The sequence below is a fragment of the Platichthys flesus genome, chromosome 16, assembly GCF_949316205.1.
Source record: "Platichthys flesus chromosome 16, fPlaFle2.1, whole genome shotgun sequence".
NCBI classification, from domain to species: Eukaryota; Metazoa; Chordata; class Actinopteri; order Pleuronectiformes; family Pleuronectidae; genus Platichthys; species Platichthys flesus.
The window spans coordinates 21750107-21775752 of NC_084960.1; the positions used below are offsets into that span (position 1 = coordinate 21750107).

General features: G+C 40.2%; 1 protein-coding gene and 1 pseudogene across 1 annotated transcript in view; one reads left to right on the forward strand and one right to left on the reverse strand.

Annotated features, from left to right (window-relative positions):
* LOC133970350 (junction plakoglobin-like) overlaps positions 1 to 25646 on the forward strand; it is a 115414-nt gene that overhangs the window by 26075 nt on the left and 63693 nt on the right. The gene's annotated exons all lie outside the window — the stretch shown is intronic.
* Positions 23875 to 25402, reverse strand: LOC133971026 (uncharacterized; annotated as a pseudogene).

Genomic DNA, 25646 nt, shown 5'->3' on the forward strand with positions numbered 1-25646 from the left:
GGTGTGACTCCGTTTCTTGGATTGACCATGAATGTGAGCCAGTCTCTCTTCACATTGTCCGGCAGTTTGCTCTCTATGGATCTGATCACCAGGGGATTCTTGATGGCTCCAGTGCTTTCAAGCTCGATGAGGTCATTCAAAGCCTTTTCTACTGTTTGAATTAGGTCAATCACCCTCCTTGGCTGGTGTGACCTTACAGGTGGGATCCTCTCCAGGTCCTCAATTATTTCCAAGGCAATCGCTGGCTTATTTCCATACCTATTTTGAAGCACTCTAAATATGTCTTCAGCACTGTTGTATGTTGATAGGCGCAGGTCTCTGCATATTCTCTCGTCCATACTGTCAAGGAGTTGGAACTTCTTCACTTCCACTGAGCCAGTTGGCTCCCCCTGCCTCTGCAGGTTCTCCCAGTCTCTCCTCCACCTGTGGAAATTCCTCTTGAACCCAGTGAATTTAGGTAGACTGGTTGGCTTTATCCTCATCACTGGTTGTTGAACTGTCACAGGTTGAGGCTCTCTTTCTCTTCTTTCCTCCTCTGTGACTCTTTGTGCAGTGAGGAATTCTGCCCTTCTGGCTTCGAGCTTGTTGCCCCATGCTCTCAGGTCTTTTACTCTGCTTTCCGGGTGTGCTGTCTGACCAGGTGGGATCCATCTTTCCCAGGCTTTCAGGCTCTCACTTGCATCATGGATCAGCCTCCTCACTCCTTCAAGCTGCAGTTCATAGCCGTCCCTATTGATAGCAGTGATGGGGCATGCCTGAGCTGTTTCACAGGCTACCCCTGCTACTTGAATTGCAGAGCTTACCTCCTCGTCACCATATCTTCGCCAGAGGTTGGATTGGACTGCTTTCCGAACTTCATCCAGTCTCGCATCACACTCTTCCATTGTCCTTTCAAGCTCATCCTGCTGGTGCTTGCCAAGCTTGACTTCTCCGCCCTCATCGGTTTCAGCTTCATTATCTGCCAGTAGGCCAGCCCTGTACTCCTCATTTGCATCGCTGATGTGCCTTGCCAGGGAACTGAGCTCGCTGAACTCCTCTTGCAGCTCATGCTTGATCATGCTATTTGCAGCTCTGCTCAGGTAGTTCGCTTGCTTGGTGAAGGCGGTTTTAGCTAAGGTCCTCTCTTGCTTCAGTTGCTTGACTGTCTTCCTGGGAGTTTCCTTTGCCATGGTGAAGGGTTTCCAGTTCTTTTTTATCTTTTCCCTCTGCGTCGACAGCTTGACTTCAGGCCTTTGATCCTAGTCTTCCTGCCACGCTGGTTATCAACTGTCAAGTTCTGTGGGTTTTCGTGACCACATCTCTGCCCAAACTTGAAAAACTGCTTGATCAACCATAGAAGGGTGCAAAGGACAACTCAATTCTTCTTATTCTTCCACTTTTTATTTTCTTGATGTTTGATTCTTTCAGTGGACATCAGTAAATCAAGGAATCGAATAGAATGAATAGGTTGATAACCTTTGAAAACAGAAAAAGACATGCATTAGTCTCAAATAAATTAATAAACCAGTAAACATTTTCCTCTCAAAATGACCCCAGTTCCTTAGTTCTTAAACAAGTTCAGAATTAACAAACAATTCCAATTAACCTAAACTCTGTGTTACATAAAGTATCATCATAATTAATTAACCCCATCTAAAGTTTTCAACAAAGTTCAAATTAGCATGCTAAGGTTATTCAACTTATAACTGTAATTTAATAATAATAATAATTAACAACAGTCGTGGAGAAGCATGATCTTACTGCACCATCCACATCAAAGCTGTTCTTTCCTACCAGTTGCGTCTTTCAGATTGATCAGGAGCTGTGGTCATTCCTTCTTCCCAGGAGCAAGTGCTAAGACTAGTTGACTGCATCCAAACATTTTGTGCCATGCCTTCCCAGTGGGTGCGCAGGCAAATATGGTCCCCTTTAAGAGTTCCTGTTGGGCTTGGGTTCCACCACCATCTCTTGTGTGGTCGCCCTCTGCAGGTTTGGAGTGTAGAGTGCTTTATATGTGCTCTTGAAATGAATTGGGGTCTGACACAACAGGCATGTAGGAGGGCTGAAGGCCTTCTTTTAACATCACCTCTCGTTATCCCACCATAATGACAGCGGCTCACGCAGGTCAGCTCCCTGAAATGCCTTCGAATTTTTCTCCATTTTTGTAACAAATATTTATTTATCCCCCTAAATTATTGAAGCATATCATATATATGCTTATAATCATGACTGACAGAAATACTCTCATCAATGTCTGAAAAGAGGCACAGGGATAAAATGCAGCAAACCCTAAGACCATATCTGCCCATGGTATCTTCTGATCGGGCTCCGAAAACAGTTGGACCAAATGTTACCACCCAGACCCAGAATGGGAGGGATGATAGCTGGGATAAAAGGACAGCCAGCTCGGAACTAGGTTTAGTCTTTGTGTCTGCATCATGGCATTACTTATATGATATCATATGATGGGGAATAAGATAATTTTTAGCTCTATTGCTGACTTTATCATGGAAAAGTGTTTTTCCTATTTTTGTTGACCTTGACTTTGGACTTTACAGCTTCAAAAGATGCTCCATCTAGAGCAAAAAATGTCCTTTTTGTTGAGTGACAAGGCAACGCACAACAACACAAAGGATATGTTGCAGGCAAGAACATCAATACATTGTCAGAGGCTACAAAAGCAATAGTTTCCCCACAATGTTTGAGGCCACATTGCCTGACGAAGCTAACACACTTTATTCCCACTCAATACAAAGGTTAACAATAATTTATTTAAATAAAATCAAAATTAAGAAAAACATAGTAGGTTTGATCAGTAATCAGTAGTGAGGTCTGGGTGTTGGGTGTTGTGTAACTGCAGGTATGAGCAGTCAAGTGCATCCTTTCAGGAGGGGGACAAAGGGAGCCATCTTGAAACTGCCAGTTTATATGGACTACCAGCAGGTGAGGCCAGTTACTCAATGAGGAGGGAAGAGCCAGGCAACCAGAGCCTCTGAAAGATAAACACAGGCAGGGTTGAACTAGTACTATCATATGGCCAGAGGCCATTATAACCCCCCTCCCCCCATAAAACACAGACCCCCACTAATAAGGTCTTCGCAGTTATCATTGTGCTCTAATAAGTGCGTCTGCGATTACATTTTCTTGAGCTTTAATATGGGGAACATCAAGAGTGTATTGCTGAGGAAACAGCAACCAACGCATTAGTCTCTGATAACTATTTTGCATACTTGACAGGAATGTTAAGGGGTTAGGTTCTGTATAAATCGTCACTGGCGTTGATAGGGCTACATATACTTTAAATAAGTTTGGTGCCCAAATCAACACAAGTGAGTCCTTCTGCACAACTGAAGAGTTTAACTGGTTACATGAAACTTTTGTGAAAAGAAGCAGACAGGATGTGCCATGCCACATTCCATGTCCAGCAGAATGACAGCCTCAGCACCAATTTTACCTGGATCCACCTGTATATTAAAAGGTTTTTTCAAAAGCAGGAGCTGCAAGTACAGGAGCAGAACACATAATTTCCCCAGCATTATCAAATACAGCTTGACAGTCGGAAAACCAGACAAAGGAAGTCTTTTACCAAATAAGTTAGTCAGCAGAGCTACAACTGTTAAAAAGTTGCGTTCAAAAACTACGATAAAAACTAGGGATGGGCTTTTGATTAAATAGTCTTCATCGATCGTCGGGAGAATTAATGACGAATTTTCATATTTTCAGGCTATATTAAAATGAAGTGAAAAAACAAAGCATGTTTCCTCATTGAGATCTTTATTACAAGATGAACAAAATATGCGCTGCCGTAATCTTAAGCAGCGGAGCCTACAGCTAGAAGCCGGTGCTAAAAAACACAACTGACCCTTGTTTTTTTTTTCTCCAAAATAATATAATAATAATAATAATATAAAAAACATAATGTTAAACAACAACTTAACCACATCTATATAATACTTAGGTCTGACAGGTTTTGCCAGATGTAACTCAAAACTATCAAACAAGGCACCAGGTCGAGAAAGCTTCATAAAAATAACCAGTAACTCTCATAAAACCTCAGCACCAGCCTACGGGTTTGTGTTGAGAAAGATGAGCATGTTAACATTCCCCAAGGTCAGACGCGAACGCAGCCTGGTGACCGTCAGTCCAGCCGCCGAAAAAAACTTGCTCTGAGGGGACTGACGTCCCTGTGATACCCAGGTAGCTTCGTGCTAACTTCGCTAGCCTGGCCTCGGCTCCAGTTTTTGCGCTCCTCTCGTCCGTGTCAGAAAACGCAGGCTCCTTGTCTCCCCAGTCTACGAGATGGCTTCGCAGTATTGGCAGTGAACCAAGTCATTTTTTAACACAAAAAGGTCCCACTCTACACTTCGCCGTGACCTCTTCATGTTTACTTTGGAAATGGAAATACACGTTAACTCGCATCCAGTCGCAGGTAACTGAGTAGGTCTGTGGCGTTTTTTTCAAACACTGCCCCCCGTGGTCAAATGTGTAATTAGTGAATTTCTTAATGAAATTAATCGATCTTCGATTAATTATGCCCATCCCTAATAAAAACCAACTTAGCCAAGTAATCTTATCAATTATTTTCGGCATGATGGCACTGGATATTTATCAATGACCTCCACTTTTCCTGCACAGGACGTACTTCACCCTGGCCTACAACCTGAAAGCTTCCCTCTGCTGTCCATCTCTGTGAATGGTCAACATGGTCAACTACTGAGACACTCTACTGAGCCAACCGCAGGCGTTAATACATACCATTCTGCCATTATTGCAGTTGCTGATGCTGTCTTCACCTTTTTCTTATTGACATAATTTGCTAGATGAGCAGGCAATGAGCTCTTCCAATACTATTAATTCACACTAGTCTTCATGGTTTCCTACCACAAAAGCGGAGGTTAAGCGGACCCTTAACCTCTGCCACATGCTCAAACAGTGCAACAGTTCCCGGTGCCAGGGTCTTTGCCATCAAATTTAGGAAGAAGACGCAAACTCTCACCAATATCAAAGCCACTAAACACACCTGTAGATTCCACTTTTTAACTATGGCCGTCAGTGACTTGAGTTTTTAATGCACTGTCCCACTGGTAATAGAACACAAAACAAATGCATTAAGCACAAGCTCTTTTTCATGCTCCTACTCACCTTTTCTTCCACTAATTGTCTAAACCTCTTCCCCTTTTTTTTCCTACCTTGTATTGTTGTGTCTTTCTGGTTCCACCTGTCATCTTTCATTGTCCTCTGAGTTTCCTGCCCTTAAATGTCCTTTCATGTCCTCTGTCAGGGAGAAAAGAGCAAGTTGGTGTGGGGTGGTTTAGCTGTTACCATGGTAACATTGTCCAGATTTTTTAACTTTCCAACTAGCTGTGTTCAGATGTATTGAGATCATAGCCACATCAAATAACACTGATGTGAGCACAACAGCTGGGTCTAAATTCAGGGATTTGAGGACCCATGTAGCACGACTAGACCGTCCCATTTAAAAGGCTCCAGCAAATACAACAATCATAAACATGTTAAAAACCAAATGGCATTAAAACCTTGTGTGTCCATCAAGGGGTGGGCAATATATCTAATATACCGATGTATTGCAGCTTGTAACACATCCGATGTATAAAATTACTTACTGTCGCGACCATCAGGTATTTGAGTTTAACTTCTTTCTTGTCATTCGCCTTTCACAGCAGACTATTTACTCCCCCGCCCATCCAGAAAACTCTCCTGCGCACATGCATATTCTCCTCCATAGACCAGTTTCATTTTGGTTCACAAAGACCCATGAAGGCCGCCTCCTACGCGTACCTTAATAGCACTTAAATAAAGAATGAGTAGAAGCAGGGCCGGGTCTAGACAGGCATGTATGAGAGGGCAGCCACAAATCTTGAGGGGCATTGTGCTCCAGCACCTTTTACCACTAGAATGCGGGTACACTGAACAAGTGCCTTGTAAAGTACTGTGGTCTCAAATGCTTGGCACACTTATTTCATTGTAGTTATTGTTGTTAGACTAACCATATATGAACTTGGGTTGTTAGTTGTATGTCCTACCCTCAACCTAAACTGACTGCACTTTGTCAGGCCTCTACCCTAAGACCTGCCCAACTTGGGTTTCCCTATGAAGACTAGCTTCTGTTGGTATAGCTCTTAGGGTCACTGAGGCACTCAAACCTCCTGACCACGATAAGGTGGCAATCCCTCAGGAGGATGTTTTTGTATTTTTTTTGTATTTTTTTGTATTTTTTTACTTTTATAATACCCTCAGGAGGATGTTTTTGTATTTTTTTATTTTTATAACACCCTTAGGAGGATGTTTTTGTTTAGTTTTTTAAATAAAAATTAAAGAAATAAAACAAAGGCTATTAGCCTAGAAAAAACAAACAACGTTGGCTAACTACAGCATTTTTGCTGGCCACTAATTTTAGTTAAGTTCTCCTAGGTCTCTAGGTCAACGTCAGCCTCCTGTTTCCCTTGGCAAACTCCCTCACAAATTCGTCCATGTCCAGCTTGTATGTAATTGACTTTTCATGGGTCAAGATAACCAGGTTCCTCTTTCTGTGATGCAGCATAGTTCTGCGAAAGGGGGTTAAGACACGGGACAGTGTGGAGAAAGAGCTCTCACATGCAGCTGAAGAAACCCCAATGACCAGTGCTGTAATGTATAACTTGTACAACAAGGGAAATGCTGCCTTGTAGTGCTGTAGGGTTTTGCACACTGTAGACAGATCTGGTTCATTGGGGCATTCCTTAAGCAACATGGGCTTTGCCACCAGGATTTCCTTATTCAGACATCCTGCATCAGTGCCAGCCAGCTCAACCAAAGGATGCAACAGAGCTCCATGGAGGAATGTGCCAGATGTAGGCACAAGGCTGGACGTGGCCTTCATCAGCTCCAAATTCTTCTGGCAGAATCTTGTCTCCAACTCGGTAATTGCCCGGTCCAGAATGTTTAGTAGAGGTCTTTTAAGTGTCTTATGGGGGGGAACACTGTCATCTGTGTCTGTGTGGCCCACTGTTGTAATTACAACACTGTCACTGAGGTGCCTATTCATTGTTCTCCTTCTCTTTGCTGGAACGTCATCCCCAGCTGCTGTGTGATCTCCCTCTCCCCACTCATCGCTGTGATCCCTCATGGCCCTCAAAGAATCCAGTGCTGTACCAACCTCGTTTGAGGCTCTGCACATATCCACAGACTGAGACTGTAGTATGGCATTTGCTGGTTTCAGTAGACCAAGCACTTGCACCAGAAACTTGCCAATTTTAAAGAAGTGCTGCCTCTTAATCTGGCAGAGCAGGCCTGATGCTTCAGTGCACAGATCCACTGCAGCATCATCATCCGTTGCCACCTCAGACAGAACAGTGATTATTTGATCTTCATTCTCAGTAATGCAACGTGTCACCTCATAGTGGCTAGTCCATCGGATTTGAATTAGCCTCCTAAGATTAGGAGCATCATATTTTCTAGTGATGTAGTGGTGCTGAAAGAAGTTGTACAAGGAAGGATCAAAAAATCTTTTAGTACATTGTTCGCTCTGCATGGCATGCACAACTACCAGGTGCAGTTGGTGGTTGTAGCAGTGAATGTAGGGTATATACTTTCCCAGCTTCTGTTGGAGCAGAGCTTGAACACCTCCTCTCACCCCACTCATCACTGAAGCTCCATCATAACACTGGCTCCGAATGTTGTCAGCACTGTAACCAGCATCAGAGAGGCACTTCAGGATCTCAGAGGTTATGTACTGTGCATCTAGTTGGTCGAGGTCAAGCAACCCAATGAGATGCTCCTCGGGTAGGGAAGCACTGACAAACCTAATCATAACTGACAGGTTTTCGACATTACACTTGTCCCTGCTCCCATCACTCTTGAGGCAAAAACCCTCAGCATTTTCATATTTTTTTTTTATCTCTCCGAGCACCATGTTTGCCAGTGTGTCATTAATTTCATTTTGTATGTGATTTGATGTATATGATGCATTCCTTGGGATACCCTTGGCGATGCTGGCTAGTTTTTCATCTTTCTCAAGGGTATATTCCATTAACTTAAGAAAAAGCCCAGAAGCAATATCATCATTATCATGACCAGCACCATCACGCCTGTGTTCCGTTGTTCCACGTAGACTCAACTCATTGACACAGAGGAACTTCACAGCGTTGCCCACACTCTTAACATAGTACCGTTTTTTCTCTACCTGTGTCTTGCCAACCAACAATGTGTCAACATTTCCCCCAGTAGCCTCTCTCTTCTGGTGCTCAGCCCAGAGAGTAGAAGCATGCACATGGTTGTGGGAGGACACATGCCTCTGCAGCCCTTTGTCACTTTCCAGTGCAACTTTCCAGTTGTTGAAACCAGTCAGAGTGAACACAACATCCCTCTCATTCACAGTACTGTATTTGCGACAGGGAAAGCAGAAACATGCATCCCGTTCAGCAGAGTATTCAAGCCATGGTCGTGTGCGGTACCAGGAAGGATTGAACGACCTCAGTTTTTTGCTAAATGCACGTTTTGGGTAGCTACTTAATAATAGCTGAGATGGTGCAATGGTGGTTAAGTCACTGGGTAAAATGGGAAGTTTGGGGTTAACTGTAAGAACAGCTGGGAAAGGAGGAGGTAGAGTAGAAGTAGTGCTTGCTGGTGTTATGCTAGCAACTGCTGGAGTGATGCAGGCAGCAGAACCACTACTAACGTTAGCTGATGCGCTGCTAGCTACAACACTGGTAGGGGTAGGTGCAGCGCTAGCTGCTGAGGTGCTAGCTAGAGCATTGCCACCATGATCTCCATTGGTAGGGGCAGGAGGAGTATGTTTTTTAAAAGCTCTGAAAAACTGATGCATTGTATATGTAACCTCAGAATGATCAGCAATCTCTACACTAGTGTTGTATGTCACTTGTTTACAAGGCTGAGTCCCTGACGAGAATGAGATACACAAGGTTGGGACAAGTCTGCTGAAAGTTTTACAGGAGTGGAAAAGTGAAGATGGGATTGTAAAATAGCAGCCAGATTGCAGAAGTTGGGTGGGGGCGGGGCTTTCTTTAGGGGTCTGCACGCACAGATCATTTGTGCTCAGTCTGTGGCAGGTAGCGGACAGTGCTCTCTCCCCGTGCTGTGACACATGACAGGGACTGTGGGCCCACACACCCTGATCTAGGAGAATAGGCTAAAGCTTAGCTACTACAAGAATTTGGTTATGTGGTTTTGGTTGTTGTTGTTGACTGAGCAAATAAAGATTTTCAAGAAAAATATTAACTCTTGTTTTTATTATGTTATTAGCAATTAAGTATGTCACTACACAAAACACTATGACCGAATTTAACAGAGCTCCTTTGCTTCGCAGTTTACTGCTGCAAGCTGCTATTAGAAACCTGACACTAGCTAATTTGCATACTAAAGGGTGATTGGAAGTTGGGCAGACAGCTATCCCTCACAGTGAACCGGCAGCAGGCCGATACACTGAGCAGAGCGAAAAGGGGAGATGGAGCGGAGATGAGAAACATGACATGAGAAACAACTTGATATATTTTATATTTGAGGGGGCAAGCAAGACATTAAGACATTAAGAAGTGGAGCGGAGGAGAGAAGCATGAGATAATAAAAAATATATGAAATTTAATATATTTTGGGGGATTTAGTTTGAGGGGGCACAACATTTATTTGAGGGGGCCAGGCCCCCTCTTGCCCCTGCCTAGACCCGGCCCTGAGTAGAAGCCTAAATAGGTGAAGGTGTTGTTGTCTTTCGCTGTGAAGAGGAAAATGTGAGTGTAGCAGTGTAGTGAGTATGAAATAACTGTTCAGACTAAATTAGTGCTATGGAAATATATATCACATGCTATCAAATTTGTAATGTCTTACAGACACCTCCACTTATTTATTTACCTAACCTTTTCAATGAATTATGCAATGCGATTATTTAAATATTTGCCTGAATATAAGAATTTATAGTGTTTGACTCAGTGGTAACTCATATATATGGTATTGTTTCCCCTAAATTCAAAACCATTTTGAATCTGCAGATGACTGTATAATGTTTTGATGAATAAATAAATGGGAAAAGAAGCTTCATAACCCAAAATACTAATCACTGACATTAAAGATGATGCACTGAAACCACAATTTAATAAAAATATTTTTTTTGCACGTATGTCTACTACATATGTATGTAGTTTGGTTTACAAACACACACGCACACACACACACATACACAAACACACACATATACACACGGTTCAGTGCATAGATGCTTGTGTAACTATTGCTCTTCTCATTCAAAACCATGAGTTGTTTTTATTCCCTAATCTCGTCTCCTTCCTCACACTTTATGTTGTCATTCCTCCTCAAGCTCTTCTCTCCTTTTCATCTTCCTCTTCTCTCTCTGCGACCACAGATCTATCTCTGTTTTGCTCACTTTTGAATCTAAATGCTGATTTACTAATAGAAATAGAGATTCAACTGAAACAAGAGTCGGAGAAACCATGAAAAATGGAAACCATGACAGGAGCACAGGCTTCCTTGCCCTGTTGTGCCCCGCCCACAGTTAATATCTAGGGGGATGTACCAATATGGAAATTCTTGGCCGATACCGATCTTTAAAACAACAATCTAGCCGATACCCGATATTTGTTTATCTTGTTTTTGTTGTTATTCATTCACCCTTTTGTGCCAGGAAAATAATTAAATCATTATTTAAAAAGCACTATTTTAAATTATTTTAGACCTTTTTCACTCTTTATCAAATCTTTAGTTTAACTAAACTTTAATTAAATTATGCCCATTTTACCACAAGTTGATATGGTTCATTGGGGTCTTGTCTAACATATTTTGGTCAAAATACCACAAGGATCATTTAAAAACAGCATCCGTTTTACCCTGTCTAAAACAGCCCTCCTCAGATTGACCTGTTTCGAGTCAATGGCAGGCTGCAGAAAACATACCAATGAACATCGGCCAATGCCATCGGTGAAAGTCAAGTTTATTACCGATGCGCCGATGGCAGTAAACGAGGCAAATAACGGATACTATCTCATAATTTTTATATACATTTGTATTTAATTCATCACAGTGGCGGAAATGGGCTTCCATAATAGTTACATCATCCATAACGAAATAAGTAAGTAACCCTAACTCAAAACAGGTCAATCTGAGGAGGGCTGTTTTAGACAGGGTAAAAAGGGTGCTGTTTTAATGATCCTTGCGGTATTTTGACCAAAAAATGTTAAAGACATTTCATTAAGACCCTAAGGAACCATTTCAACTTGCGGTAAAATGGGCATAATATGCCCCTTTTAATAATTTTACCTTGCAGAAAGGTATTTAATCCCAAATTTTAAATAATAGCTGTGATTCAGACCTCTGGACAAACGCTGCAGTTTTTACAGATTTACATTGAACTTTAACATTTGACTGTGGGAGTCCCTGTTGGTTGGTGCTGGCTCTATCGCAACAAAAAAAACGTCAGAGATTCATGATTGGGACACAACATAGCCCTGTCCTTTGCTTTTGTGACATGCTTGCCTCAATCTAATGCTTAAGAGAAATACACTTGAAATACGATCCACAAGCACATGAACACACACCCGGTTCACCAGCTGCCTGTGCCTCCTTTCATAAGTCTGCTTTACACACAGCGTGAGCAACGGACCCACAATGCAGTTTACCAGTGTTTGACATTACCCTGTTCAAAGTGAATGGTTGGCCCTCTCATACACCTGGCACAGACCGATACAGAGCACCAAGTGTCTTTGCTAGTTTCATACCGACACTATTTCCAATATCAAACCATCAAAAGGGTATTTGTATACATCCCAATATTAAACCAACAAAAGGGTATTTGTATACATCCCATTATTGGCTGGGAGGTTTGGGGCTGAGGTCAGGATGCTCCGACATGTCTTGAAGTATTAGGATGGTTGTGTTTTTGAAATTTGTTCAACATAGACAAGTTGGTTAGATTTATGTATTCTCAGTGTTGCAATGCGATCAATACTGAGGTGGAAGAGAACACATGTAAAATAATAAAAAAGAGCAGTTCACATGTGTCATGTGTCATGGGTGGCAGATGAAGATAGTATGTGTGACCATTCAAATTACTCAGTCTCTAAAAAATCATCTGTAATTTGTTATGACTCTTATCATAATTTAACTTGCTCTCTCTCTGTTGGCCTACATCATAACACTTTCTCAATCATGAAAGGTCAACGAGAAAGAAATGTCTATTTGGACCAGGTTTTTCATTTAGCTTCTTCACCATTGGCTTATGCAGTTGAAGAAACTGATCTTATTTCATTTTTCAATCTTATTTACTCTATTATTTGGACTCATCAAAGAAAAACAAATTAAATTAAATATTCGCCTTCTGTCATTTATCCTTCCGTTCCCATGACCATATACATAGAAAGTGGGGATTTTTCAGCTATTTACAAATGGTGATTAATCTGATTACAAATTTGAATTGTTTATCAGCCCTAACTTATTTTTTATAAAAACATAAAGTTATATTATATCCACATTTGGTACTTATATAAATCACTTTTTTGAAGCTTTTGTACTTCTTGATTATTGCTGTTCTTGGTTTGTAACCTCATAGTTGAATGAAGTTTAATATGTGTCGCTTTGGATAAACGTGTCAGCTAAATGAAATGTAATGTAATGTCATGTATTCAGAGTGTAGGTAATGATGAGTTTACTATATCATAGCCTCAATCATATTCAGCTTTCTTTCTGTAAAGCAGCAAAAACCAAAATGCCCACGTTCTCCAATGCACCTGCGTCGACATATGGGCATATGTCGACGCTCGTACAGTCTGGGGTGGAATTCAACAACCTTTCTTAAGTCGATCAGTATATGCCCGACTACATATCTCACCTTTAGAGCAACATGAATGTATCTAAACCATCCTTCATAAGAGCTAATTTGCTTTCTTGTCATTTTAAGAAACAGTGATTTGTCTGCCTCTATCTTCCTCTCTATCTTACCCAGCAGTACTAATAGTGCAGGATTATCCACAGTGAAGATGAAAGGGGTTTCATCTCTCTCTCTCTCTCTCTCTCTCTCTCTCTCTCTCTCTCTCTCTCTCTCTCTCTCTCTCTCTCTCTCTCTCTCTCTCTCTCTCTCTCTCTCTCTCTCTCTCTCTCTCTCTCTCTCTCTCTCTCTCTCTCTCTCTCTCTCTCTCTCTCTCTCTCTCTCTCTCTCTCTCTCTCTCTCTCTCTCTCTCTCTCTCTCTCCACGCACGTTAGGAGGGGTTATTGTACATTGTCAAAGAAGAGAATAGCAGCCAGACAAAGTGAGTAATTATCTGTTCTTTCTCTCTAGCTCTGTCTCTCTTGTCATGTCTGCCCTCTTTCTCTCTCTCTCTCTCTATCTATCTTGCCTTGTCTTTCTTTTTCTTTTCTTTTTCTATGCACTTATTTTTCACTCCTTAGACTGTTGGTTTGTCAGATCCTTTTTCAGAAAGGTGTCTGTCACAATTAATTGCCTGCTCAACTGCAAAATGGCTACTTTTATTCTTCTTTGTCCTCTTCGCTATACTGTGCTTAGATGTCAGCATTAGGTACTTTCTTCATGAGACAACAGGAGGTGCAGGTTGAAAGTATTGTCAGCAAGCAGGCATCAAGCACATAAGATCACAAATTAATGCAGGCTGGCTTTGGCCCACAGACCTGGCTACCCTACTCAGGGGCGGCTGTGGCTGATCCCCAGTCTGACCCATCTGCATGCCAAGGTGTCCTTGGGCAAGATGCTGAACCCAGATGCTGAACCCCGATGCCGATTGTGTGTGTGCATGGGTGAATGTAAAACTGTACTGTAAAGCGCTTTGAGTGGTCATAAAGACTAGAAAAGCGCTGTATAAATACAAAACCATTTACCATTTACACTGTAGTCATCAGTTCAAACCGATCTGGAAGGAGGTGCTGCTATATGATACACATATGCAAACCAACCAATCAGAGTACAGCAGGCATGTATGCATGTAATATAATGGCTAATGCATTGCACCGTCTATGTAAGTCAGCACTACGGTTTACCAGGTGTCCATTGAACAAGGCAAATTCCATCTCACTTTTGTTGTCTTTCTCTTTTGTTTTCCCATCCGTCTGTTGGTGCTCTCTTATTTTTGTATCACTTCTTATAACTCTTTCTACTCCTCTGTGTCTTCTGCCATTCTCCATTTCCACCTTCATGTCTCTCTTTCTCTCAGCTGAGCTTGTGTTTATACTTAGACGCGGTGCTCGGTCTAGCCTGTGTTTTTCTGCTGATAGGTGCTACTAGGATTTTTCACTTCTCCCTTGGGATCAGCTGACCTCAAAGGAAAATACCACATATAGAAAACACAGAGACTCATCTACAAATGCAAACATCTTAACATCACCTTCCATACTCCAAACTTAGCCACATGTTACTGTTGAGTAAGGCTTTGTTGTGCAGTTGGATTTTTTACAATTTATTTACTAGTTAATATCAAGATCATTTTTAATGAGTTTTTATTTTGTCCACTGCAGGAACATCACCTAGACGCTGTTATTTCACAATGTAATAAATAAATGCTTTGCATCATGTTGTGGAATTCACTAAGTAACCAGACATGTGGGTCTCAAGGGTCACACTACAGCAAATGACTTAGTTTGAGTGTCAAATCTTCCCCTCATTATTAGTTTGAGTGACCTGATTCTTACAGTCAGCACATAAACACTTGCTACGGTTGCCTGAATGTTTTGTAGAATGGTCTTTACTATTGAAAAGAGGTTAATTCAGATATAAATGGTTTTAACGTCATTGCTTTAAAAAAAACGTTTTTTATTCTACAACTTGTATAAATTTCAGCATTGAAGAAAAGCAGTTGTGTCCCCCTGTGTACTAAAAAATGTATATTGAGATAAGGATAATAGGTTCTACTTGTTTGACAATTGGGGTATGTTGCCAGACGAGAACTTTCTTTTACTTCTGTTTATTTTTGTGTCTATGAGAAGAATTGATATTTTCCATGAAGTCTTTCCTATCCTTTCCTGTGATTTTTATCATAAAGTACTGATACAAATTAATTTTTAGGGTGCACGTTATCAGTAATAATATTACAGCAGTTTACAGCATACAGCGGACCTACTAGTAATTATACCAATGTTTATTTTGTTACATGTCTAAATGCTCTTAGTAGTCTTACAAAGAACAGGGAAAGATCAGAATTTAGAGTTCCTACACATTGCATTTATATATCGTCATTTATTCCTATATTTAAGGAGATAGTAGTTTATGAGATACATTTTCATGTCTCATTGCTCTGAAAATGCATATGTGAGTTATGATTCCATGTAAATAGGTAGTTGCTTGTATTATGGTTACACACACACACACACACACACACACACACACACACACACACACACACACACACACACACACACACACACACACACACACACACACACACACACACACACACACACACACACACACACACACACACGACTTGGCAGTGCTCTTCACAACTGAATTGTCACCTAGCCTCCAGCTTAGTTTGATAGCAATGTGAAATGGCAGAGAAGGCAAGCATGCACACACACAAACACGTCATTGTAGTTGTCAGTGACGGTGTCGTTATACGGCCACTGTGGAACTAACATTTAGAATTCCATTAAAACTCTCAATAAACACAGAGGCCATGTCTGCTCTTACAGCCAGCTGAGTGTGTGTGTTTGTGTTTAAGTGTGTATTTGGGTGCATGCTTAGATGGGTAAGCTGAAATTGAATGTATATGCTTATAATAATATACATTTGTCAAAACTCTCAGTCATGCCTGCACACACGCACGCACACCCCCCGCTGCAAGAAATAATTATTTCACATTTGCTAGCACTTTAATGGCAATTTTTAAATGTTCAACTTTCTCATAAATATATTTAGTTTGCTGTCGTTGCTGACGTGTGTTAATTGTCAGTTGATATCCAATAATATTAAGAATTACATATATTCATATTTATTACAGTATTACAAACATTATTTTTGCAATGTCCTAAGCACGCCTTTAGCCATGAAGCATTACACTCCTCCTTGTTCTTCATCAACAGAAGTGCTTTCTCTTAAAGTTTTACACTGATAGCCCCCCACCCTATATTACCCCTGTTAATCCATCCTTCTAATAGCAACATCAGTCATCATAAGAGTCTTAAGTCAGCTCCTAATCATCGGCTAATGATTAGCTCACATCCTCGCATCCTGTTGCTTCCATGGATTAATCTGCACAACCGTTAGCTTTTAATTAAACAAGTTTTTCAAGGGAAGGTATTTAATAGATGGCATTCTCAAATGGCCAGAGACTCATGTACATTTCCCAGAGTTATTTAAACCATGTTTGATGTTTTTTTTCAGCTTCAGTGACTAGGTTCTAAAATTAGATATACTTTATGTGACTCTGAGGAAACATGGCAACATGGCAACATGCTGGTGTTTGTTATTAGATAATTAAGCTAAGAACTAATGAAGAGGTGCTTTTGCATTACAAAAAACAAACATATAAAAGGTGGCTGAGTATATATGGGTTCTAGTATATTGAATGATCATAGAATCCCTTGTACTGATGAAGAGTTTGGCACTACAAGACAGGTGGTTACTGTGACTCTATGATAATCAATGACAAAGTTTTAACTTCTTACAATACTGTGGTGAAATTTTGACCTGGTGGTTGTGTTAGAAGGACACTGCATTTACCAATTAGCATCTTAGTTATGTGACCTTTATCATGTGATAATGACTGTATTTTATAGTTATAGAAAAAACATGCTTAACAAAGGATCTCATGATATCATAACAAAGAATCTGATTATATGATGTTAAGCACCAGCTCCCATACTTATTGTTATTGCATCGTGTGATTTTAACATCATACATAGAGATAGCTCTCTCAAAATGTAGATATTATGTATCATAATAATATCTTAAGATACGTAAGGAAAAGTAAAAATTGTAATTGAATAAGTGTTGACTCCGTAAGGTTGTCAGCTCTGAGAATGCCACATTGGGTTTGAGGTCCTCCTTGGTTTGACATAGTGTGATGCTCAAGCCAACGTAATTTCTTGATACTGTTCGAATTCAGTTAAACCTAATGTTCCATTTTGTGTCTTGTTTGGTTGATCATGATGAAGCTGTTCTGTTCATGTTTGAACTGCTTACACTGTCCTGTTATCTGAACTTGAGAAGTTATAAAATCTGAGGTGAGATCTGGGGCTACCTGTTATATGATGTTTTACATAATTTCAATGCTTCACACATTAATGGTAGATGGACTGCATTTTATATGACACTTTTTTAGTCTTAAAAGGACAACTCAAAGCGCTGCACATCACGCTTTACATTGATTCACACACATTCATACAACGTTTTCTATACCTAGCACTTTCTTTTACACTCACATCCCATTCACACACTTACAGCACAGCCATCATGGCCATTCTGGCTAAGGACATTTCGACATGTGAATTGAACCAGAACCCTTCCCATTAGGGGCTGGCTTGCTTTACGTCCTGAACCAGAGCATCCCTTATATAACATATACAGGAAAGAATGTATAAAAACACAATTGTATTCAAGAGTTCCGGCTCGGGCTGCAAGATATTCTGAAAACAAGTGATATGCGATAATGTAGTTGAACTACTTTTACTATGATAATTGTGTAATACTTTGGACTTTACTGTTTATTTGCAACGAAAACCCGCTTTGGGGCAAATCCCTGAAAACAAGTAATACATATATTGGGGAGTCTGATCACAATCTATTGTGTGTGTATATGTATGTGTTTTTGGGGGGGGCATATAATAATTGTTCATAATTGTAATCAAGGTAAAACTTTAGTTCCAATTTTTATCGGAAATAATAAACAACTTTGATCTGAGTGACCGCCATGGCTTTTATCAGCAAAACCCTCAGGATTAACATTTTGCTTGCAGGCCTGCTTTTTAAGAGCCTGCACAGCAAATATCCATAACCTTTCAGGGACTTGAGCAGCCCCTCTCCTGTGCCTCAATGTTAATGAGTTAATCCATAAACCGTCTTCATTGCTGAATTTAGATGCTTTTTCCCTGAACATCAAAGTTATTTAGTGAGAAAAAATGCCTTGAGGTTTTTAGCTGCAGGAGTTGTGTTTGGATGTTGTCATTCTTATTGATGTGGGTGATGATAGTTCCTACTACAGATGCTCTGAAGTCAGATTGGCTGTCAATTCTATATGCACTGATACACACTTATTATCACTCATATATGCAAGCACACAAACCATCTCCTAATTAGCTCACTCAATACTACAACTGTGGCTGTCTGTGAATACGTTGAAACTGGTAATCCTGTATCTTCTTTAAGTTAAGATAATAAATTACCATGATTACATATGAAAAATAATAGGCCAATGCTTTCAAATAAAATAAGATAGTATCCAGTTACCAAAGATCTTGAACAGGCATGATGCTTCCTGTCTTTTCCATTGTCCCTCTTTCAGGCTCTTACCTCCTTTATATTTCTATCTGTCCTTCTCGTCATCATTTATTAGATCAGTCTTGCCTTCCATCACTTCATATGTTTTTGGTGCTCCTTTTATGCATCCTTCTTACAGTATGATATTTTCTTGCTCCCCACAATCTGTCCAGATTTCATGTCTTGTAAGAGCACTGTCTCCCTCCATCTTTTCTTCCTGTCTGACAGCAATTCACCTCAATGATATGGAAGAGACACTGTTGCGTTTATATTTCCTTTAATCCCATAACATTTATTTGTCTCCCTTCAAAAAATATCCTGAATTCACATATTTGTAAATGACTTTGGTTTAGACGTACTTTTAGTAAGGGGAAGCTTATACACAAAAAATGTATAATCATATCAATATGAATTACACAAGACTTGTGAAATCTGTGAAATCTGAGGGCTAAAAAGGCTAAAAATTAGATCGATGCAGATCCGAAGAGAAAAAAAAATAGGGGGGGGGGGGGGGGGGGGGTTAACACTGATATGATTTGCATAACTTCACCAATCAGCTGGGATTTTTGTAACCTTTTGTTTGTGAACCATGCCTTGCGTCTTTCTCATGTTTGAATGGATAAGTTGACGCGGCATTTAAAAAAAAATCCATGCGTTGGCCAAGCATTGGAAATAAATCCCCATGTGTTGTGCTTGGTTTTCTTGTGTTTGGCAATTTAGCTAGTGTTTCGGATTAAGTTGAGTTGTGGCAAAAAATGACTGTTTGAACAGATAGACCATCTTGTGTTTCGCTTTGATCAGTCATGGCCACCGGTGTATCAATCATCGTCGGCAGATACAGAAATAATTAAATAAAAAGTTCTAAATCAACAGACGTCTTAAAATGCTCTCCTTTTCGTTTGGCCTGGACCTACACGATGTAGAGAATTATTGAAAAAGGAGCAGAAGCGTGAGAAAAGGCTTACAATTAAAGAATCAAAGAAAGAAAGACGAACCGACGTTTATATGCCTATAGGCTATATTCAGTGTTGGGAAGGATACTTTCAAAACGTATTTCGTTACAGAATACAGAATACATGCCTAAAAATGTAATCTGTAACGTATTCCATTACATTAACTAATCTGAGTAACATATTCTGAATACTTGGAATACTTCCGGTTTGTATTGCATTTTTTAAGTGTAGGATTGCGACGTTGTTATTGTCAGTGGAGCAGCAGCAGTTTAAACTCTCTCTCCGCCGATGCGGCGGGCCAGCTTGATGTCCGGCTCCCATCCACTCCCAGCTCTGTGCGGGTCCCACCGGAGGCAGCGATTGTTTCGGCGTCGAGTCTATTTTTGTTTGCGCTTGACGCGAGCGTATCGCGCCAGTAAACACACTGAAAAATGATTTTAAACGATATTGATGACATATTTTATATGATATAAATGATAAAGTATGCATCCCATAGTTTGTATTCCCCTTCTGTTGTCCTGGAGTTTTAATTTTACCAATTTTACCAATCACATTATTAAATGCCCCCCTCTGCCCATCCACTACAAACAGTCATAAAGATAAAAAGAGAGGGGGGGGCTCCCAATTGGCTTGAGTGGAGAGTACGTAATTTACCCTCGACACCCGACACTGAACGGAGCAAACAGCGGAGAAGTTCTTGAATATGGATGACATTAAATTAGGACGCTGTTGCAGTTAATGTTGGAGCAACAAGTGACCATATGCTTTTATACTACTGGGTCAACGGGTGATATTAGCGCTGCCCGGCGCCTCAGCGTCCGGTGTGAACCCGGCATCAGCCTCGCTGGCCTCCTGCAGAGTCATGACAGCGGAGCTCTGGGAGCGCAGGTCGGTCTTCTCTCACCAGGCGCTGAGAGGGCAGCTTGCGGATCAGCAGCTCCGTAGATTTCTGGTAGCGACGGAACTCTCTCAGAGCCACGGTCCCGGGCCTGTAACGGTCCCGGGCCGGTAGCGACAGTGCTGAATAAATGAATGAATGCATGCTTCTTTGAAGAAAGATTTAGGGGCAGCAAACAAAGTGACGTAAGGTCACTGAGAAGCGCAATGTTTAAACTGTAGTGGGTCAGAGACGTCAGCTATTGGTGTCTGTGTGTCAGTGGGAGAAAGACAGTGGGAGAGAAAAGTCAGCAAGAGGAGTCATGATGGAGTATGAATGAATATCAATAAATTTCAATTCATCTGTATATATGTGACGGTCTCTGTTTTGCTCTGCTGCTATTTCTATGTACTTCACTGGAGTCAGGTTTAATGGAAGCAGTGTAACTTTATTCTGCAACCAGGAACATCTGCAACATATATGGGACAAACAGCCAGTCATCGATAGCGCGAGCACCTGCTTCTGCGTAACACGTGGTCGTATAGTGGTAGACAATTTACATTTACAACATACCTGCAACATATATGGGACAAACAGCCAGTCATCTACAAAAGAAAGTTGCATATTACTTTACAGGTTTCATACACTAACCATAAACTAACTAAAACACTAACACGAAAGAAAGACAACCTACCGATAGCGCGAGCACCTGCTTCTGCGGTAAAAACAAAGTGCGCCAGACTTAATCTCCCAGAAGCTCCCGCGATAGGTTTTCAAAATAAAAGACACGGCAAAATAAAAGAAATACATAAAAACAGTGACTGCTGTCCCACATTGAACAGGATTTAACAAACAACATATTTACACCGTTACATATATATTATTATTATTTGGTCTGCTGATAGACAATCTATTTATGAAAATGTGCTAATGTGTTCTGATGATAGTGTGGCGATGCACATCTTATGTTTTCCTCTTGTTGCAGTGGGGAAGGGAGAGTTAATGGGAGAAAGGGCTATAAAGAGAAAGATGAAAGAAAATTGATTTGTTAAAGAAAAGAAGGGGTGATTATTGTGTCTGTCTTATGTCTGAAGTTTGACACTCTGTTAACATACATTTAAGTTGTATTCAGAATTTTAAGGAGGCAGGACAGCAGCATGGTGGAGTAGCTGAGAGTAAATCTACTGTTCTATTTTCTTTCTTCTCTCTCCTTTCACAGCAAAATCGGGAGTGTTAATTCAACTCAGTGTTAAATTTAACGCTTTTTCTGAGTGTATATAATCCTCACAGATTCTGAGTTAAAATTACACTTTGAAAAGTCTTAATATTTTAACTCTTTGATAGTGATAAATATTTGACACCCTAGGTGTTATTTTATGACACCACATAAGTGCACCTTTAACTCTAAATTGTGTTATTCCCTTTCACTGTGAGTGTTAATTGTTAACATACATGTTATTTTATGACACATTAAAGTGTATTTTTAACACTAAAATCGGGTTATTTCATTTCACTAATGTGTAACATTCATTGTTTTACAATACAATAAAAGTGCATTCTACGTTTACTACCCTAACATACAAGTCACCAAACCTGAATTCTTGTAGTCACCTGCAAGGCTACAGGAAGTTAACACATACACAACACACTCTTTACAGTTGCATCATTAGTTCAAATGTGTTGACCAGCAAGTGATGAAGTAATAAAATCAAACATTATCTTTTTTTTTTTTTTTTAATTCAAAAATAAATAACTTCCCAGCACCATAGGAATTAGCACAATAAGATCAGGCACAACTTTAACATTTACAGAGAAAATAATGGCACATTTGGCTCTCATATCCACCATAAGCACTTGGTAAGTCGAAGGGCTTATAAATCACAAGACTATCTGCTTTAACAATATCTTTGTCATTACTTTCAAATACTTTGTAAGCATGAAAATGTTCATTGAAATGGTGAGACACAAGCTTGTTTACAAGGAAGGAGATAACACTGTCAACAATTATTTTTTCTATTCTGCAAAACAGGCATTTCATGTTCAATCTCACTGCAAATTATTAGTCCTGCCCTGTACTCTGTCCCACTGATTGTAACCCAGTTAGTTGCATGGTTATCTTGTGATACAGACTCACCATGCAAAGCTCGAGCCAACACATCGCCATAGTCCTCATTGTCCACATAAATAGATATCATTGGTCCATACTCAATTCATTTTGAATTGTCTCCCATGACATCAGATCAGGTTTCGACAAAACATTTTCTGAGAGATATTCCAACAGTAACTTCAGCTCATACTGAGCCACATCTTCAAGAATGTCATGCATAATGTCCAAAGAAAAATTATGACAAACATGAAATAACTGTAGGCTGTTAAGAATAGAGTTATTTTTTAAACCAAACACAGATAACTTCTGTGGGTCTGACTAAAACTCATTGCAGTGCATTTCAAAAAGTTCCTTTCCACGCAAGATTATCTTGGGTCATCCTCATTGTAAACATTCTGGCCATTCTCTTTTTCTATCAAACATAAACAACAAATAATGTCCACTGAAAGATTCTGTAAATCCCAGAATTGCGTGCATCCCTAAGTTGTCCCCAGTTATCTGACATACAGTGCCATGGACTTTTTCAGCAGAAAATGGCAAATCAAGGCCATAACTCTCAAGTGTTTTGACGTCATTAATCAGTGGCTCTAGAACAGGATTAAAGCTATATTTTTTCAAATCTTCAGTGTGAAACAATGCTACCAAATGAATATTCATCAATGCAGAGTTAAACTTTGGTGGAAGATTTCTGAGGAAAAAATACAGAGTACCTATTTTGTGAACACCACGTTTTGAACCTAGTGGGTTAGCAGTCTCAAAGTCGTCATAAAACAAATGGATTTGTAAAGAATTCGGGTGTTTAGAGAACGATGGATGTGTCTTAGAATAACTTCCATCACAAAAGTCTTTGTATCTGTCAGGTCTTGATATACAAGGTTCCCCAAGCAGTTTACAAATATCCTCATTTCGGCACATGAATTTTATTGTTTCCAAAATTGGTATGTAAACAAATTAAATTTTCACTGGGACTTGATCATAAGTACCTTATTTCGCCTTGTATCAAATCGAATTCCTAGAACTCTTTCGACTGGCTCCACAACACCCCATTTTTTGTTGAAATAACTCTTTTACTTTCAGTACTTAAGTAAATAAATGGGTTTTCAGGATTATCTTTAGGCACAGCAGACAGTACTTGCTGCTAGCAATAATTGATGTACAAATATTTTCTGTATTTTCTTGGTTTCTTTGACCTGATCCATCCAAACACTCAGGCTCTAGGTTCTGCATGACACTTGTTCCAGCAACTTCTGAGGTATCTTGGAGCATGTGGAAATTAGTTTGAAATGACTCTGGCCTTGCTGCATCTCCACTTTGACAAGAATCGTTCTCATGAGAACTAATTAAATGTTTTTTGAAACCTGAATATGTTGAAAACTGACGCCTACAACGATCTTGTGCACAAACTAACTTAAACCTGGTGCTAGGATAAAAACTGATCAAGTTTTAGATGAGAAATCAAGGACTGGCAGGGAACATGCACAGCTTGACAAATGAAACACTTAAACATTTAAGTACTTTAGTTGAAGACTTTAGCACGAAACTCACAAACTCTGGGAGACTCATATGTTGTTGCTACATCGATATTGTAGACTGTTGTTTGAACGAAGGTGAAGACCTGGCCCAGGTACTCATCGCACGACAGGTTGAACACGTAGTGGGATTTAAACAGTTCATCAAATGCATCCAACGAGCTAGTGGATTGGCAGGGGATGAGCTGTTTGTCCACAACAATGTAGAAAGTGTCAATCCTGTTCCTGTTTCGACCAACAGCAAGGATGTATGGTTGTCATCTCTTCTCCGAAGGTGTTCATCCAAGCTGCAGCATGACTGAAAACAGAAAGATACAACATCACTGTCAAGTTTTCGCCTGCTCACTTGGGTCTGTACACCAGAAAAGTTGAGTTGTTAAACAAGCCATGGCAAACACTGTGTGTGTGTGTGTGTGTGTGTGTGTGTGTCTCAAAGAAGTCCTTGCTGTTGAGGAATTGCAGCCAACGTGAAGTTTAGTCCTTTTGTTTGACTATGCCTTTCCAAGTAATTTCAAATTGCGTTTATACATATAAAATACTGGTTAATTGGATAAAAAAAAGACATGCATACCTTGTGAAAGTGCAACATTTTGTTCAGCTGTGGGTGGCAGGACATGGAGGAGCAACAGCAGAGAAGCCATGTCACTGTCCCAGGCTATCAAGAGGAAAATAAGGTGAAACAAGCCATTAGTATTAAGTTACAATGCACAAAGTAACGAGCACTTGCTGTTAGGAATAAAAATCAATCATGTTTAGTAGCTTACTGGTGTCATCTGTCTGTCAGTTTCTCAGCAGCTTTTAGAAATTGGCTCTGCTCAATTGACTGAGTCAGGTGTTTGGCCTCATTGATAACCTAGGACCTGAAAGTTGTGTCCCACTTCTCAAGCATCTTGGAGGCTGTTTCAGCTCCAAACAGCAGAAGGAAGTCTTGATTCAGCTGTTGATCATTCATGCATATAAATACACAAAATTCAAAAAGGTCAGAGTATTGTACATTCAAGCAACAAAACAGTGTAAATAAATGAAATGGACAACTCACCATTCCTTTGACATCTAAAAACCGTGGAAATGTTTTAAAGACATCTGTTGTTCTCTCTGGGTCATGCACTAGGTCTTGGCGATATTCAAAGGTCATCTTCATCTTCTGAAACACACTTGCTTCATCCTGAGAGTGAGTGAGAAATGATATGGCTTCTCTGCAGGCATCTCCACCAAGCTGCTCAGGCAAAGTGGCTGCCAATCTTCGCCGCTTTGGTCCTTGTTCTTGAGCCACTGTAGCTGTCTTGGCTGGTCTTTTTACCGTATTCCTGGATATAGTCTTAAGGCGCCATGCTAAATATCCAGTGCCTTTCTCCGCATCATAGAAGTGCTCCTGTTAAGATATTTACAAAACATCATGACAAAAGTCTTAATTGATTTTACAAAAAATGTGGTAACAGTATTAAAAGGACAATCACTTTAAAGTAGGTTTGCCATTTTCTAATTCATGTGTAGTACCCTATTGACTGAATTCATTTCGACTGCAAGACAGAGCCTTTTCACTCATTTGATGTAATTTTGCATCCTAATGACAATCTTTATGGCAGAGTCGTCCAACCAATTGGTTCAACACAGTCATCAGGTGTGCAAACACTCGTTTACTGTAGACACACCAATCAGGTGTATAATCACTATAAAAAGCAGCAGGTGAGTTCATCGTTCTTCAAGCACAATGGAAAGATTCAGAGAAAGAGTAAGACGAGGAGGAGGAGGACGAGGA